This window comes from Hypanus sabinus, chromosome X2, assembly GCF_030144855.1.
Source record: "Hypanus sabinus isolate sHypSab1 chromosome X2, sHypSab1.hap1, whole genome shotgun sequence".
In the NCBI taxonomy this organism is placed as follows: domain Eukaryota; kingdom Metazoa; phylum Chordata; class Chondrichthyes; order Myliobatiformes; family Dasyatidae; genus Hypanus; species Hypanus sabinus.
This window is the reverse complement of record NC_082739.1, coordinates 35,295,959-35,312,665: the sequence shown is the minus strand read 5'-3', so window position 1 is coordinate 35,312,665 and position 16,707 is coordinate 35,295,959. Positions and strand designations below refer to the sequence as shown.

The following is a 16,707-nucleotide window of genomic DNA, read 5'->3' as shown; positions in this document are numbered from 1 at the left end:
TTCGCCCTGATGTCGGGTCCGAGCAAGGACATTACCTGGGACGAGGAGTCCGCCGCCGCTTTCGTTCAAACGAAGGAAGCTTTGGCTGACGCCGCAATGCTAGTACATCCCAGAATGGACGCCCCTACCGCCCTCACAGTGGACGCATCCAACACGGCAGTCGGTGGGGTGCTGGAGCAACTCATCGCAGGTCACTGGCAACCCCTGGTGTTTTTCAGCAAACACCTGCAGCCACCCGAGCTCAAGTACAGTGCTTTCGACCGGGAACTGTTGGCGCTCTACCTGGCAATCCGGCATTTCAGGTACTTTCTAGAAGGTCGGCACTTCACCACGTTCACGGACCACAAACTGCTTACCTTTGCGTTTACAAAAGCGTCTGACCCCTGGTCGTCCCGCCAGCAACGCCACCTGTCCTACATCTCTGAATACACGATGGATGTCCGGCACGTCTCGGGTAAGGACGATGTCATGGCTGATGCGCTCTCTCGCCCTACCGTTCATGCCCTTTCCCAAGGGGTAGACTTTGAGGCACTGGCAGAGGCACAGCAGGCAGATGAGGAGATTCCGAGTTACAGAACCGCAGTCTCCGGTTTGCAGCTCCAGGACCTCCCCGTGGGCCCGGGTGAGAGGACCCTACTCTGTGACGTCGCCACCAGCCAGCCCCGTCCCGTCGTCCCGACAGCCTGGTGGCGCCGTGTTTTCGACTCCATTCATAACTTGGCGCATCCATCCATCCGGACAACTGTCCGGATGGTTTCCAGCAGGTTCGTTTGGCACGGACTCCGCAAACAGGTCAGTGAATGGGCCAAAACGTGCATGCACGGCCAGACGGCCAAGGTGCAGCAGCACACCAAAGCCCCACCGCAGCAGTTCCATCCCGCCCACCAGCGTTTCGACCACATTCATGTGGATATCGTGGGCCCCCTGCCAGTGTCGCGCGGAGCGCGGCACCTCCTGACTATCGTGGACCGGTTTGCAACATGGCCAGAGGCAGTCCTGCTCACCAACACCACCTCCGAATCTTGCGCCCGAGCCCTGATCACCACCTGGATATCTCGCTTTGGTGTACCGGCCCACATTACCTCCGACAGAGGCGCCCAGTTCACCTCCAGCCTGTGGTCAGCTATGGCCAGCCTTTTGGGGACTCAGCTGCACCACACAACTGCCTACCACCCACAGTCAAACTGGCTAGTGGAGCGTTTCCACCGTCACCTGAAGTCGGCCCTCATGGCCCGCCTGCGAGGAGCCAAATGGGCGGACGAGCTTCCCTGGGTCCTACTCGGCATCCGCACAGCGCCCAAGGATGACCTGCACGCCTCGTCGGCCGAGTTGGTATACGGCGCGCCCCTGGTCGTCCCCGGGGAGTTCCTACCAGCCCCATGGGGGCAAGAGGAAGATCCCGCAGCAGTCCTGGGCAGACTACGCGAGAAGCTCAGTAACCTGGCCCCCATACCCACTTCACAGCACAGGCGGAACCCGACCTGCGTACCCAAAGACCTGCAGAACTGTAAGTTTGTGTTTGTACGAAGGGGCGGGCATCAGCCACCGCTGCAGCGGCCATACGAGGGGCCGTTTATGGTGCTCCGAAACAACGGGTCCACGTTCGTGCTGGACGTTGGGGGGAAAGAGGAGGTTTTCACGGCCTCAAACCGGCCCATGTGGACCTGGCGCAACCGGCCGAGTTTCCGGCACCTCGGCGCAGAGGCCGACCTCCCAAGCAGGTTCCGGCCCAGACTGTGGACATTGGGGGGTGTATCGCTGGTTCTGGGGGGGAGGGTTATGTGGCGACCCATTTCCTGGCACATCCGAACCGGCTCACAATTAGATAGCCTACGGGGGTTTGCGAGCACAGAGCTTTGGAGCCTCTGCGCCACAGGGGGCAGGTTGATGGAGGCTTAAAAGTGAGGCTGAAGATTTCGAATAAAGTTTTTCCTTCGACTGCAGTTACCGACTCCGTGTCGTAATTTTAGTGCTGCATGTAGCACACCGCTACAATGCTTCCATTCTGGTTTTATGTGGGTTCAAAGTTTAAGGTACATTTAAATATCATTTCATTTCATTTCATTTTATTTTTCAATCTTTTTATTGATTTTCCAATAAAGAATATACAAATCAGAGGAGAAATTTAGCAAACAGATATAACTATCAAAGCACTTATTCGTCACCGTATACAACACTGAGATTCATTTTCTTGTGGGCATACTCAATAAATCTATAGAATAATAATCATAACAGAATCAATGAAAGACTACCTAACTTGGTTATTCAACCAAAGTGCAGAAGACAACAAACTGTGCAAATACAAAAAGAAAATAATGATACTAATAAATAAATAAGCAATCATTATCAAGAACTTGAGATAAAGAGTCCTTGGAAGTGAGTCCATTGGCTGTGGGAACATTTCATTGATGGGGTAAGCGAAGTTGAGTGAAGTTATCCTCTTTGGTTCAAGAGCCTGATGGATGAGGGATAGTAACTGTTCCTGAACCCTGGAGGTGTGAGTCCTGAGGCTCCTGTATCTTCTTCCTGATGGCAGCAGTGGGAAGAGAGCATGGCCTGGGTGGTAGGGTTCCCTGATGATGGGTTCTGGGGAGGCAAGGCAAATGTGGCAACCCATGACCCAGTTTCTGTGGTGCCTGCTCCTTTTACCACCTACACAGGGTGTCTATGTGCTCCTGACTCACCAGTCTAAGATGTTCACTCCTATCGAAGTGCTCCTTTTCCACTTTGAGTGGTGATGAGCTGGGGATCCCCCAGAGTCAGTGGGAGTGTTGCTCTTATAAGGAGGCTCTGAGCACATCCTGGATACTTTTCCACGTCTCCCTGGCAACCTATTCCATGAGAGAGCTCCGAATAGATTCTCTACTTTGGAAGTCTGCTGAAGAGGATGAGAGTGATGTTTCAGTTCTAGTGGTGCCTACTGAGCACCTGTAGAGTCTCAGTGGTGGGGATATTGGGAGAGGAAGCTAACATTAGTTTGCTCATTCCACAGTGAAGTTGGAGGATTTTGTAAACAGCGCAAGTGGTACCTTTCCAATACCTTGAGATGCCTGCTGTAAGTAGTCCAGGATCTAGAAACATACAGAATGTCAGGAATTATTGCACAACTTGATGGGAGAGCACAAAAGTAAAATATCGATGATTGAGTGGAGGAGGAATTCATTATCATCAAGAATTTTCTGATTATGTTGAAGTACAAATGAGCTATGTTCCCTCTAAGCTGTGCACGTGTATGCACACACACACGTTTTTCTACCAGCGCACAAAGGAAGTTAATATGCGCACAAAAGGTTTGTTACCTAAAATGAATACTTACTGAAAATAATCTTTTAGCTAAATGTTTCTGTTAACTAGTTAGTTGGTTTTTCAAATACCGCAATGCACGTCACTAATTTACATCACCTCACCTTTCCTGTTCTGGTTTGTACAGCTGCATCACGGCGGCAGCCATCTTTGGCGGACAGTGTTCATATTGTAAACTTTACATTTGGCGATGAACAAGTTAATGCCTTATGTCTAAAATATCTTGATTTTCTAGCTGAGAATACTGTAATAGTTTGACAGTTTAATAGACAATAGACAATAGGTGCAGAAGTAGACCATTCGGCCCCTCGAGTCTGCACCGCCATTCTGAGATCATGGCTGATCATTCACTATCAATACCCAGTCCCTGCCTTGTCCCCATATCCCTTGATTCCCCTATCCATCAGATATCTATCCAGCTCCTTCTTGAAAGCATCCAGAGAATTGGCCTCCACCGTCTTCCGAGGCAGTGCATTCCACACCTCCACAACTCTCTGGGAGAAGAAGCTCTTCCTCAACTCTGTTTTAAATAACTGACCTCTTATTCTCAATCCATGCCCTCTGGTACTGGACTCTCCCAACATCTGGAACATATTACCTGCCTCAATCCTATCAAATCCTTTAATTATCTTAAACGTTTCAATCAGATCCCCTCTCAATCTCCTCAATTCCAGCGTGTACTAGCCCAATCTCTCCAATCTCTCTGCGTAAGACAGCCCTGCCATCCCAGGAATCAACCTAGTGAATCTACGCTGCACTTCCTCAATTGCCAGAATGTCCTTCCTTAAACCTGGAGACCAAAACTGTACACAATTCCAGGTGTGGTCTCACCAGGGCCCTGTACAAATGCAAAAGAACATCCTTGCTCTTGTATTGTAACAAAGGCCAACATTTCATTTGCCCTCTTCACTGCCTGTTGCACTTGCTCATTCACCTTCATTGACTGGTGAACTAGGACTCCTAGGTCTCTTTGCATTTCTCCCTTACCTAACTCGACACCGTTCAGACAATACTCTGCCCTCATGTTCCAGCTTCCAAAGTGGATAACTTCACATTTATTCACATTGAATGACATCTGCCAAGTATCTGCCCACTCACTCAGCCTATCCAAGTCTCCCTGTATTCTCCTAACGTCCTCTTCGCATGTCACACTGCCACCCAGTTTAGTATCGTCAGCAAACTTGCTGATATAGTTTTCAATGCCCTCATCTAAATCATTGACATAAATCGTAAAATCATTGACATAAATCGTAACTTCAAATTTTCTGCACAAGAAAAAATTAAATCCAAACTGATTTCAAACTTTGCTCAAATGGTGGCATTTGTACTTCAAAATGAACAGTTTTGTGACCTTGTACAGTTGATGGACATTGGGGGAACCTTTCTTGCATCTAGTGCAGACTATGAACGAGGTCTTAGCCTAATGAATCAACTCAAATTTGGATATGTTAATGAGAATCAAAAGCTATCAATTGGATGGAAGTTCTATTAGTCTAGATAGAGTTTACAAAGAATGGGTAAATGCCAAAGACAGGAGAGAGAAAAAATAACTGTGTGACTTCAATATGAATGTTATTTTGTTGTTATTCTGTGCAGTTTTATGTCAAATATTTTGGAAACCTACATAAACTGTGCCATGTGTGCATTCAGAGCGCACATACTTTTGTCACAGGAAAAAATCTGCACAACTTAAGATTTTTGCGCACACTGACTACTAAAAATTAGAGGGAACATTGCAAATGAGGATAGAAAATATTTTACATTCTATCATTATTCTGCAAGAAAGGGTTAACTAATAATGCAGTTGTTAAGAGGTCTTAATATAAGACTAGTCATAACACACTAAAACTTTATATAAAGTGTGAGAATGATTTAGATTAATCCTAAACAAGGGTTTTAAATCTAAATAAACTACTGAGTTCAGCGACATGATAGATTGGGATATCACATGAAAAAGATGGCCAATATATTAACAATGGCTAGCATTCAAAGACTGCATATTTAAAACATCTGTGTTATTTCTTAGAGTCCCAAAAACATCAGGACAAGTGGTCCAGCTTTGGCTAAATGCAATTAAAGCAAAGAAAAAGGATAATAATGTTGCCTCATGGCATCAAGTCTGAGGACTGGTAACGTTTCAGATTTCAACAAATGACGATCAAGACATCAATAAAGAAAGGAAGAATAAACTATAAAAGTGAGAAACATGAAAACAGTTAGCCAAAGCTTCTGTATTTAAGTAAGAAGTAAGAGATTGTCAAAAACAGACTAAAATAAATGAAATAATGCGAGGGAATAAGGCAGAGCAATTTAGATAAATATTTTGTCTGTCTTCATGGATCAAGGCACCAGATCCCCAGGACTTGATGACTCACAATTCCAAGGTTTTGAAAGAGTTGACCATGAAGATGGTATTTGCACTGGTTGTGGTCAATACCATAGATTCATGAATGATCCCCACAGACCAGAAGGTAGAAAACAAAATCCCTATATTTAAGAAAAGAGGGAAAGTGAAAACAGAGAGCTGCTGTTAGACTGACATCATAGAAAGGAAAGAGCTGGAAAAATATTATTAAAGGAAGTGGTAATAGGTTACATACAAAATAATAATAGAACTGGGCAGTTAACATAGACTTAAAACATGGAACATAGACCAGTACAACACAGGAACAGGCCCTTCAGCTCACAATATCTGTCCCGAGTACGATGCCAAATTAAAGTAATCCCATATCATTCCGTTCACTACATCTTCATGTGCCCATCTAAAATCTCCTTCAACACCACTCATAATCTTCCCTGGTTGCTTCTCACCCTTGTTACAGCCATTTCTCTGTGCACATATGCTACATACCGCAGATACTGCATATAACTGTATGCAGTTACAGTACGTAGCGGTTAGTGAGATGCTATTGCAGCTCAGGGCGTTCAGAATTCAAATCCGGAGCCGTGCTGTAAGGAGTCTGTACATCCTCCCTGTTGGATGCATGGGATTTCTCTCCGGTTTCTTTCCACAGTCCAAAGATGCACCGGGAGGTTAATTGTTCATTGTAAATTGTCCTGTAGTTATGTTAGGCTTAATTAGATCTGACCGGGGTTGCCGGGATGGCATGTCTGGAAGGGCCGGGAGGGTCTATGCCACACTGTAGTACTAAATAAATACACTAAAAATGTGTGGGGCACTTTTAAAATTGCTTTGTATGACACTACGAGCTGCTTGATAAATGGTTGTACTAAACACTGCAATCAGTTGGGCATTGCAACCTCCAATAAAAAATCAAAGCGTCTTCAGCTGACAGGATCACAGGCCCTCTTCTCTCCTCCACACTCCCGTCAGGCAAAACGCAAATACCTGAAAGCGCATACCATCAGATTCAAGGACAGCTTTTATCCCACTGTTAAATGGCTCCTTCATGCAATAAGATGGATTCTTGACCTCACAATCAGTTATGTTAAGGCCTTGTACCTTATTGTCTGTCTGCACTGCACTTTCTCTGCGATGGTAACACTTCATTGTTTTCCCTTGCACTGTTGTAATGAAATGATCTGTATAGAGGGTGTGCAGAACAAAGCTCTTCACTGCACCTCAGTGCACGTGACAATAATAAACCAATTTATCAATTTACTGATCGGAACTATTTAATCAATAGCCACCATTCAGACACCTAACCTTGGAAGAGAACACAGGCCAAGAAGAGCATGCAGCTCATATAGGTGGCTCTGTTCATAAGGGCAGGCACAGACCCAGTCTGGAATCCCATGACTATCTGTCCAGCAAGGTTAGTGTAGCCTGGGCTGGGAAGAAAGCCAAGCAGTTAAACATGTGATAATCCCTGGAGAGAGGTAAAACGGCTATCTGGCCAAGATTTACATGCCTGATCCTCTGAGAGAGTGGAGGATAAGAACTTGTGTTGTGTAATGGGTACATGATATCTCCAGATGTGAGTTCCCAGTGAGCGGACATGAGATTAACAAAGGACATGTCTTCAGAGACATAAAGAACATTTTGGAGGCGTGGATTTGCAATGCTGGCTGCTCAGGAGGCAGAGATTAAATATATTTCACTGTCAGTCAGTGTGGAATTTCTGTTGTACACGGCAGTGGAATAGCAGGGAGAAGGTGTCAGACGCCTCACAGGCACTATCCCCAGAACCGTCTCCCCACCAGAACCTCCCCTCAACTTTCTTCACCCCCGTCTGCAAACTCCCAACCCAAGCCCCCTAAACGTCCCAATCTCAGATTCTATCCCCCCTCCCAAAGTGGAGAGGAGATCCTCCTTTTTGCCCATTACAGTCACTCTGACACAGAACCAATCGTCCTTCCTGATGAATCCCCATCCCCCCCGCACCAACTCCCCATCTCCCTTCCACACACACTCAGTCATCTCTTCACCTTCCCTGACTGAGCCCACACTTACTCCTCCCTCCTACATCTCTCTATAATGCCCCTCCCTGAGCTTCCACACCCTCCCTACACCACCCTTCCTTCCTCACCCTCCATTTCCCACCCCTCTTCCCCTTCCAACACATTCCAGCCCCTCGACCACTCTATTCTAAAGCCTTCCTTTTGCAACCCACTTCACTTTGTTTGTTCATTACGTGCCATGTTGCGTGAAGGAGGCGATCACGGTGTTTCCATGACCATGATTGTTCTTGGCAAATGTTTCTACAGAAGTAGTTTAGCATTGCCTTCCTCTGGGCAGTGTCTTTACAAGACATGTTACCCCAGCCGTTATCGATACTCTTCAAAGATTGTCTACTTGATCAGTGGTTGCATAACCAGGACTTGTGATATGAACCAGCTACTCATACTACCATCCACCATCTGCTCCCATGGCTCATGTGACCCTGATCGTGGTGGGGGGGGGGGGGGTTGCTAAGAAGGTGCTACACTTGCCCCAAGAGTGACTTTCAGGCCAGCGGAGGGAAGGAGCGCCACTTCTCTGCATCATCAGTTAAAGACTGCTTGCCTTAGATGGAGAGCAACAAAATTGAAAACAAACATTTTTTTTAAACCAAAAAGAAATGAAACCTCCACCACCCTTATGTTGTGTCCAGCCGTAGCACAACAGAAACATTTGGGAAGACAGGAACATTGCCTGTGAGAAGGGACATATAGTGTCCCTTTAAATACTTGCAGCTCTGAATTTTATGTCAATTAGTTCTCATTAGGGCAAGTGACCCAGATGGGACTGATGCTCAGGCGACTGGGAAGTCGATTCTTCAAGTCAGAGGGCAGTAAGGATGGAAATGATCCAGAATTTCTCCCTATGTTTGACAGGAATGTAAGTAAGACACATTTCAAAAGGCAGGCCTAAGTGGAAGAAATGTGTAAATATTGATACATATCAAGAAGAAGATCTTTACACAAGAGTTATTCTGCTGGATTAGTGAAGGTTTTTGTTAAAGCAACCATCGAGAGTTCTTCTCAAAAAACATTGGTGAGATTAGATCGAAATCCAGATGGTGCTAAGTGAGGCAGCGAGAATAAAACTTCCTCTATAAACAGAATTTTAAAAAAATTCACCTATAACAGGGAGAATCAGCAGGAACGTAAAACAAGGGGATATTAGGAGCATAATTGCTGATGGCATTATAGGTGAAGATGGAAAATAACTGTGGACGAATGAGTTCCTCCAAATGAACAATTGAAAACTTACACGTCAGGTAGATACCTGGTCTAACGTAGTGTACAATCTCTTCATTATCCAAACAACTCTTTCTGTATGGTCCCATCAAGCATTTCCAGTGCTAGTACAGAAAATGTTATATGCCGGTTAATTTTGCCTCTTAACAATTACACTAAGCTTTAGAGGTATGAAAACCCAATGGTGTATATGCAGAAAAAAATGCTTCTATATTTGCCCATCAAGGCTCTAAAGAAAGTTGAGCATCCTTCTCTGTCTTGCTGAATGATGTCATAGCAGCCTGAGTAAGCATTGCGTGCAGAGTAACACACTCGGTTTATTTACCAAACACAGCCACCTCCAGTGTAACATTGCCCAGAAGCTCTGAAGCTACTCAATGAAGCCTGCCAGGTCAAGTGGACAAGCAATGAATTCTGCAAAACAAAAACTCTGTTCATATTAGCATATCTCATCTAGATAAGGTCTAGTCATTTGAGTCAGAACCACATCAAAGGCCAAGCCAGGTGACAGATGTTGAATGCTTCATAGCTGTTGCTTCAACCCTGGCCTGATTCAGCACAAATGATATTTCCATTGAGAAATTATCTTTTCAATCACTGCTGACTCTGTGCTGGAGATCTGGAATAAAAGAGCAAATGTTGGATACATTTAGCAGATCAGACAGTGAAAAGGGAAACAGTTCTGCTGAAGGACCTGAAACATCCATTCTATTTCTTTCTCCACAGATACTGCCTGACCTGTTGAGTGCCTTCCATCTGTTTCTATTTGTATTTCAATTGAGAACATCCTCCAGCTACTGCAGCCCTGCCCATTTCTGAAAGAACCACTGCCTCATTTGAAGCCATTCAATGGATTACTAATCTTGACATCAAACTGTGAGTGACTGCATTATTTAAGAGCAATTTCCAGATTATCTTCAACACATTTTTCTTCAATAGGTTTCCATGATGCATTTCATCCAGTGTAACTTCAACTAATGCATATTATTTAAGAAATTACCTTAAGTTGCTTATTGTTCACTGATGTAGGTTTGGCACAGAACTTTCTTGTTGCAGCATTCAAAGATTCAAAGTACATTTATTATCAAAGCATGCATGTAGTACATACCCCTGAGATTCGTCTTCCCACAGACAGCCACGAAACAAAGAAGAACCATGGAACCTGTTCAAGAAAACAAACATCAACCTCCCTTCCCACCACACACAAAAAAAACATACAAATGACAACAAAAAAAATTAGCAAAAGCACAGAATATAAAACACAAAATCAAAAGGCATATTTCAGTATAATTCAGCTTAGTGTTCATTATCTGCAGCCCATCCAGATTCAGAAATCCCCCAAAAGTAGGATCAAAAAAGAGTGACCAGAACTGGAACTAGAAGCTAGAACACAGCATCATAAAACTGAACTAAAGTCCAAATCTTAAACCCACGTTGATTAAACTGTGCTCCAGCCCCATCCTATGTCAGCATCAAATGAGAGAGAGATCACTCAAATGCAAGGCCCTTTCCTCGAAAGCAGCGAACAGGAGGGAGAGAAGGACTGCCACATGTAGACACCTTTTGTGGCGGCAGTGAGCGAGAGGATGGCAGGCAGTGCTGGACACTTGTTCATCTTTTGCTCTCGCCTTGATGACTTCAATCTTCCTCGGCTCTTTGATCAGTAAGAGATGGGTCGATTACAGGCCTGCACCCCATCTCCAAGCTTCCTGGCCTCCATACTAAATGCTTTGGTTGCAGCCTCATGGAACACTCGGAGAGAGCAAAGCACCAGAACATCTTATCAGCTCAAAATCACACCACCAGAATGTAGATAACAGGATCTAACAGTAGCAGAACCACATTGGAAATAAAAAGAAGATGTAAAAGTAGTGAAAGGATTTGCTTTGTGACCCATCTTGATGACGTCGCCTGTGGTAGCATTGTTCACTGGCGCCATCTTATATCAAGGGATACCTGGGCTGATTAAGCCAATCTGTTCATTCCATTGACCTGAAATATATCTTCCAGCAACCGCTTGCTTTCTTCAATTTAGATTGTTGGACCTCTAATTGACTTTACTGTCTGTTGTGTGTATGATCCTTTCAAGACATGGAGTGGAGAACACCATGGAGAACTTATTTTCAAGTTCACAGAATGGTCTATGTGACATTGCACTGAAACTAACATTAGCAATGAGAAACTGTTCAATCTACATCACCTCCACTTCAAAACCAAGGCTATTCTGACTTCAGTCAATGTGCTGCCATATGCAGGCAATGTTTGTACTTGCATATCTTCAAAATCCAACCCCCAAGTCATCAATGGGTTGGTCACAGAAGCATAAAAGTGAATTGAACCTGACTTTGGCAGGGAGGTCATACACCATCTCTGATGTGGGGGATTTATGAGTAGCATCAGGGTAATGGGTTTCCACAATAAAGTCATAGCGGATTGGAAGTCCTGGCAGAATGTCCTCATTGTTAACATGAATTGAGGAACCTGGTACCCACTTGGCACAGAATGTTGTGCTGAGTTTGAAGACCTTCCGTTTGCAACCAATTCCATCAGCATACTTGTTGACCCAAACATACTGTAAATGATGAACCAATATCACAGCTTGCATCATTGCAGAATCAGTGTCTTCACTTAATGGCTGTGTCTTCATTGAAGCCACCATACTTTCACACAAGACCAGCTAGTTGCCACGATAGTCTTGGATACCAAAAGGGCTTGAAGCATGATTCAGCATTCCAGCACACAGTAGTCCAAATTATTAGGATTTCACTCTTCCATGGAGAGGCTCCATGGAGCAAAAAACTCTGAAGGCAACATTCATCCCCCACAAGCCTGCCTCGCCGCCAGTGTCCTTGTTGTCAGCCAGCCGGCACTAACCTCTTGGGGTCAAACTGCCAGGGTGTTGTGAAGTGATTGTCAAGATGTTTTCATCCATAGTGGGGTCTTCTAGATCCAGAGTTTCCCAAAGCTAATTCCATGGCTTTTTGTATTTCATTCCACTGAAGGTTAATATTCACTGAGGTAGCACTGTACAGAGGCATGAGGAGAAATAAAGGAGAATAGAAATCGGCCATTGAGGAATCCCATTATTTTTGTTTAATATGAAACAATAAAATATGGTGTGATTTGTGTTTTTTTCTCTTTTATATTTTGCAGGGAAAGCTAGGATCATAGCAAAGCTGAGGTCCCATATATTATTCTTGTTCATCAAGTTTGGGATCCCATTACGCAGACAATTTCCACTCCCCTTCCTATTTCAGTGATGTCCCCATTGGACTTCAGACCAGGAGCTGTTGTCCAAATCTTCAGCAATAGCATATGAAGATGCAGACCTGTACGAGTCCACATCCCTGGAAAGCACCATGTCAGAACTGCCATCTGAAATAATTAATTAATTAATATATAAGTAATTGACAATTACTTCATGCTGCAGGGGTGGGGCCTTTCAAGCTGTTTAATGCTATATTCAACTGTGAGTTCAATCTATTTCACCTAGGCATGCAACGTTATGTTCATCAGACCCTGGCCTCCTGTTATCCACAACTGCTGCACATCTCTGTGCTCTGGGATTCCCTCTATCCACTTCCCTGCCTCTCCTTCCTCCCTTAAACGGCTCCCTTATAGCTGGTTCTTTGATCAGCCTTCCTTAGTAGCTCGGCATCAAGTTGTTCAATATTTCCATTTAATATCAGAGAATGTATACAATATACTTTGTACATCCTGACATTCTTGTTCTTTGCAGACACCCACAAAAACAGACGAATGCTACAAAGAATGAGTGACAGTAAAAATGTTAGACAGACAGACATACTTTATCGATCCAGGGGGAAATTGGGTTTTGTTACAGCCGCACCAACCAAGAATAGTATAGAAATACAACAATATAAAACCATAAATAATTAAATAATAATAAGTTAATCATGCCAAGTGGAAATAAGTCCAGGACCAGCCTATTGGCTCAGGGTGTCTGACACTCCGAGGGAGGAGTTGTAAAGTTTGATGGCCACAGGTAGGAATGACTTCCTATGCTGCTCAGTGTTACAGCTCGGTGGAATGACTCTCTGGCTGAATGTACTCCTGTGCCTAACCAGTACATTATGGAGTGGATGGGAGTCATTGTCCAAGATGGCTTGCAACTTGGACAGCATCCTCTTTTCAGACACCACCGTCAGAGAGTCCGGTTCCACCCCCACAACGTCACTGGCCTCACCAATGAGTTCATTGGTTCTGGTGGTGTCTGCTACCCTCAGCCTGCTGCCCCTGCACACAACAGCAAACATGATAGCACTGGCCACCACAGACTCGTAGAACATCCTCAGTATTGTCCGGCAGATGTTAAAGGACCTCAGTCTCCTCAGAACCCCAAAGCCCCCCCCCATTCCCCTCTCCCACGAACAAGCAGTGGCAAAGCAACAGTCCTCCCCCTTCCCCATTTACTTCAGCAAAAAGTATATCAGTGTCCTCTACCCACCAAGCAAGCAATAACAAAGCCCCCAAGAAAGACCATGATCAGTTAGCATGCTACGACTTTGAAGATGTTGTGCAAAATCAATTCAAGAGATTGTACAGACGCCGGAAATCCAGACAACACACGCAAAGTGCTGAAGGGTCTCAGCAAGTCAGTCAGCATCTTTGAAAATGAATAAAGATTCAACATTTTGGGCTAAGACCTTTCATCGGGTCTGGAAAGGAAGGAGGAAGATACCAGAATAATAAGGTGGGGGGGAAGGGAAGGAGAGCATGCTAGAAGGTGATAGGTTAAGCCGGGTTGGTTGTGGGGGGGAGGAGTGCGGATGAAGGGGGCTTCATTTTGTATGTGTTACTATGTAAAATATCTCGTTGTTGCCGAGGTGTGACATACCACCATGATTCCTCAACTAGGAAGAAAAAGCAAAATAACTACTAATCTGTGCCATCTACAGATGTTGTTTCCCTTGATCATGTTGCTAATTCTATCTAATCTTGAGAAACCATGGCAGAAAATCAGGAAAATAGAAATATGTAGCTCAATATATAGAATGATACAGTTTCATGGTCTAGAATTCAGTCTAGAAAAGTGTTTAACAGTTATCGTCTGTAACAAACTGTCCCTGCAACTTACCCAGTGTCCAAAAAGGAACTACAAACAGACCTACAGCAAACTCCCATTCACTTGGCACAGACGTTGTTTAGCCTCATTACATGCATCACAGGGACTGTGACAGTTCATTGCTCTACCCAGATGTCAGGTAATTGTCGGCAAAAAAACCACTCTGCCACTTAAGGAAGAGGCATTATTTCATCCATGTGCTCAGTGGAAAACTCAGGTCACCACCATGCGCACCCGTTGCAGAGAATAAACAGCCTCCAGTCCTCAGTGCATGAAAAGAACTATTGAGCACCTTTGTTAGGCATTATTTCCAGACGGCGTAGATAATCGGGTTCATGTCTGAGGGTAGAGGAGTCCAGAACCAGAGGACACAGTTTTAAGTTGAGAGGGGAGAAATTTAAAGGAGGTCTGAAGGGTAAGTTTTTCACACGAGCGTGGTAGCTGGCTGAAATGATGTTTAAAAGGCATTTGAACAGGTAGTTAGATAAGAAAAGGGGATATGGGCCTCATAGGATTAAAGTAAATGGGATTACAGTCTGCAGGCCCATTTCTGTGCTGTATAAATCTGTATAATGCAACACAGAAATGCTTTTTATATACTTTAGAGATGCTCTTTTTACATGCTTTTAGATTCATACATATGATTTCTCTTTGGTGAGAAGGATGATGAAAAGAGACTTGATGGAGATGATAAGAGACAGAGATAGAGTGAACACCAGAGCCTTTTGCCCCAGGTGGCAATGACTGATATGAGACGGCATACTTTTAAGGTGATTGGACGAAAGTATAGATCGTGTGTCAGAGTTAGATTTTTACACAGATGTATGGGACACACATCTAGGGGTGGTGGTAGGGGCAGATGCATTAGGGACATTTAAAAGACTCTTAGACAGGCACACAGATGAAAGAAATAGGAGGGCTATATGGGAGGGAAAAGTTAGATTCATCTTTGAGTAGGTTAAAAGGTTGGCCTATGTGAGCGTGTGATCAATGATTCTATGATTCCATGATACTGGAGAGTGCCCAGCTGAAGATTCCCCCTTATCTCCCCTACCTTAACCATCAGTCCTCTTGTCTCTTTCCTCATTCCATTCCCTGTGTCCCATTCCTTCTTTTCCCCTCCCTCCACACTCTCCTTGCTCTTTGCCTCCCTTTTTCACCAACCCTCCCTCTTCACTGCTGTCCTAACTTTGTCCCTTTTCATCTCTAACTCTTGGCTCTTTGTATTTAATGGTTCTTCACTGAATGATTATGTTACCACTACAGGATCCTATGAAGACAATAAACATCCTCATAAAATGGACGTTATGCAAATCTTCCTTTTTCCATATCATCATAAACAATGGAATTATAGATTATGGAAATTTACTGTAAGACTCATTATGTCAAGTGATATAGTTTTGCAAAAGATCCAGCACCTTGCAGGTGGTACAGAGGCACGGGTCATAGAGCTGATAGTTCACAGATCCCGAGATCCAGGTTTAATCCTGACTTCAAGTCCTCCCTGTAATCACATGCATTTTGTTTCACACCCCAAGTGTGTGATTTGTTAGGGTAAGTGGCCACTGGGAATTGCACCAACTAAGGAGATAGTGAGAGAATGGATAAGAAATGTAGGGAGGCTAAAATGGGTTAGAGTCAGATTGGAGTTAAAATGGGGGTGGGGGGTGGGGCTGTGGTTTATGGTCAACATGGGCCCAGTAAGCCAAAGGGACCAGTTCTATGTTGAATTTCTCTGTGATTTGATGCCTTTTATCGTTGAAATTTCATCTGATATATCTGGAAAGATTTGCCATATTCTCTTAAATTCTATTTTATTAATATGCATGCAGATCAAAAGGTGAAGTGAATAAATCAGGCCAACTAACTGTGTAGCTCTCTGCCTTTCATCAGCAGAGCACTTCTAATGCTAAATATCTTCCTCTCCTGGCACAGCACCAAGTACACCCATGTTAGAATTGCATCACATTAAATCTTGCCTCGGAGCAGTTGTCTTTAGTTCAATCATATATCATAGTTATGCAACACTCATATCCCCTCAGGTCTGCTGATAAAAGTTCAAAGGCTTGAAATACATAGTTCTAAAAACGAATGACTGTGTTGTTGCCAAGTAAAAGTGTTGCTTTGCACCTATGTAAACTCTTCAAGCACATCGAAATTCAGAACTATTAGTAAGTCGAGAGCTCTTTAAAGAGATCGCACTGTGTGGAAAGGGATAACATATCACTGATGAGAAGTGATCCTGTCAGTAAGGTGTTTACTGCCCCAATGAAGCTAACTACTGAATGGGGATTGGAAGCATATAAAATGGAATAGGGATAGGCCATGTTATGGCTGAGCTTGTGTTTTTACTGCTGTCCTATAGCTTCTGATCTTTGCTCTCAACTCCAATATCTTGCCTGAGTCCAAGAGCTTTGATGCCCCTGCAGTTCAACGATCAGTCTCAGCCTTAATGACTCAGAATCCACAGCTCTCTGGGATAGACAGCCCTCTAAATTGTCAGTTTTCCATGAGAAGCGATCATACCATACTTAAATGGTCGATTGTTTCTCCTGAAACTCTGCATCCTAGTTCTGGGGATCCCACCTGGGAGAACATCCTCTGACCATCTCAGAATCGGAATGCTTCAATCAAATCTCCTCTGGTTCTTTATGTAACATCATCTGTTCAACCTT

General features: G+C 44.2%; 1 long non-coding RNA gene across 6 annotated transcripts in view; it reads left to right on the top strand.

Annotated features, from left to right (window-relative positions):
• LOC132385238 (uncharacterized) overlaps positions 1-16,707 on the top strand; it is a 237,053-nt gene that overhangs the window by 169,715 nt on the left and 50,631 nt on the right. For all 6 annotated transcript variants that reach the window (XR_009509114.1, XR_009509117.1, XR_009509116.1 and 3 more), the window contains one exon: positions 9,673-9,822. This is a non-coding gene — a long non-coding RNA (uncharacterized LOC132385238). The remainder of the gene's footprint in view (positions 1-9,672; positions 9,823-16,707) is intronic.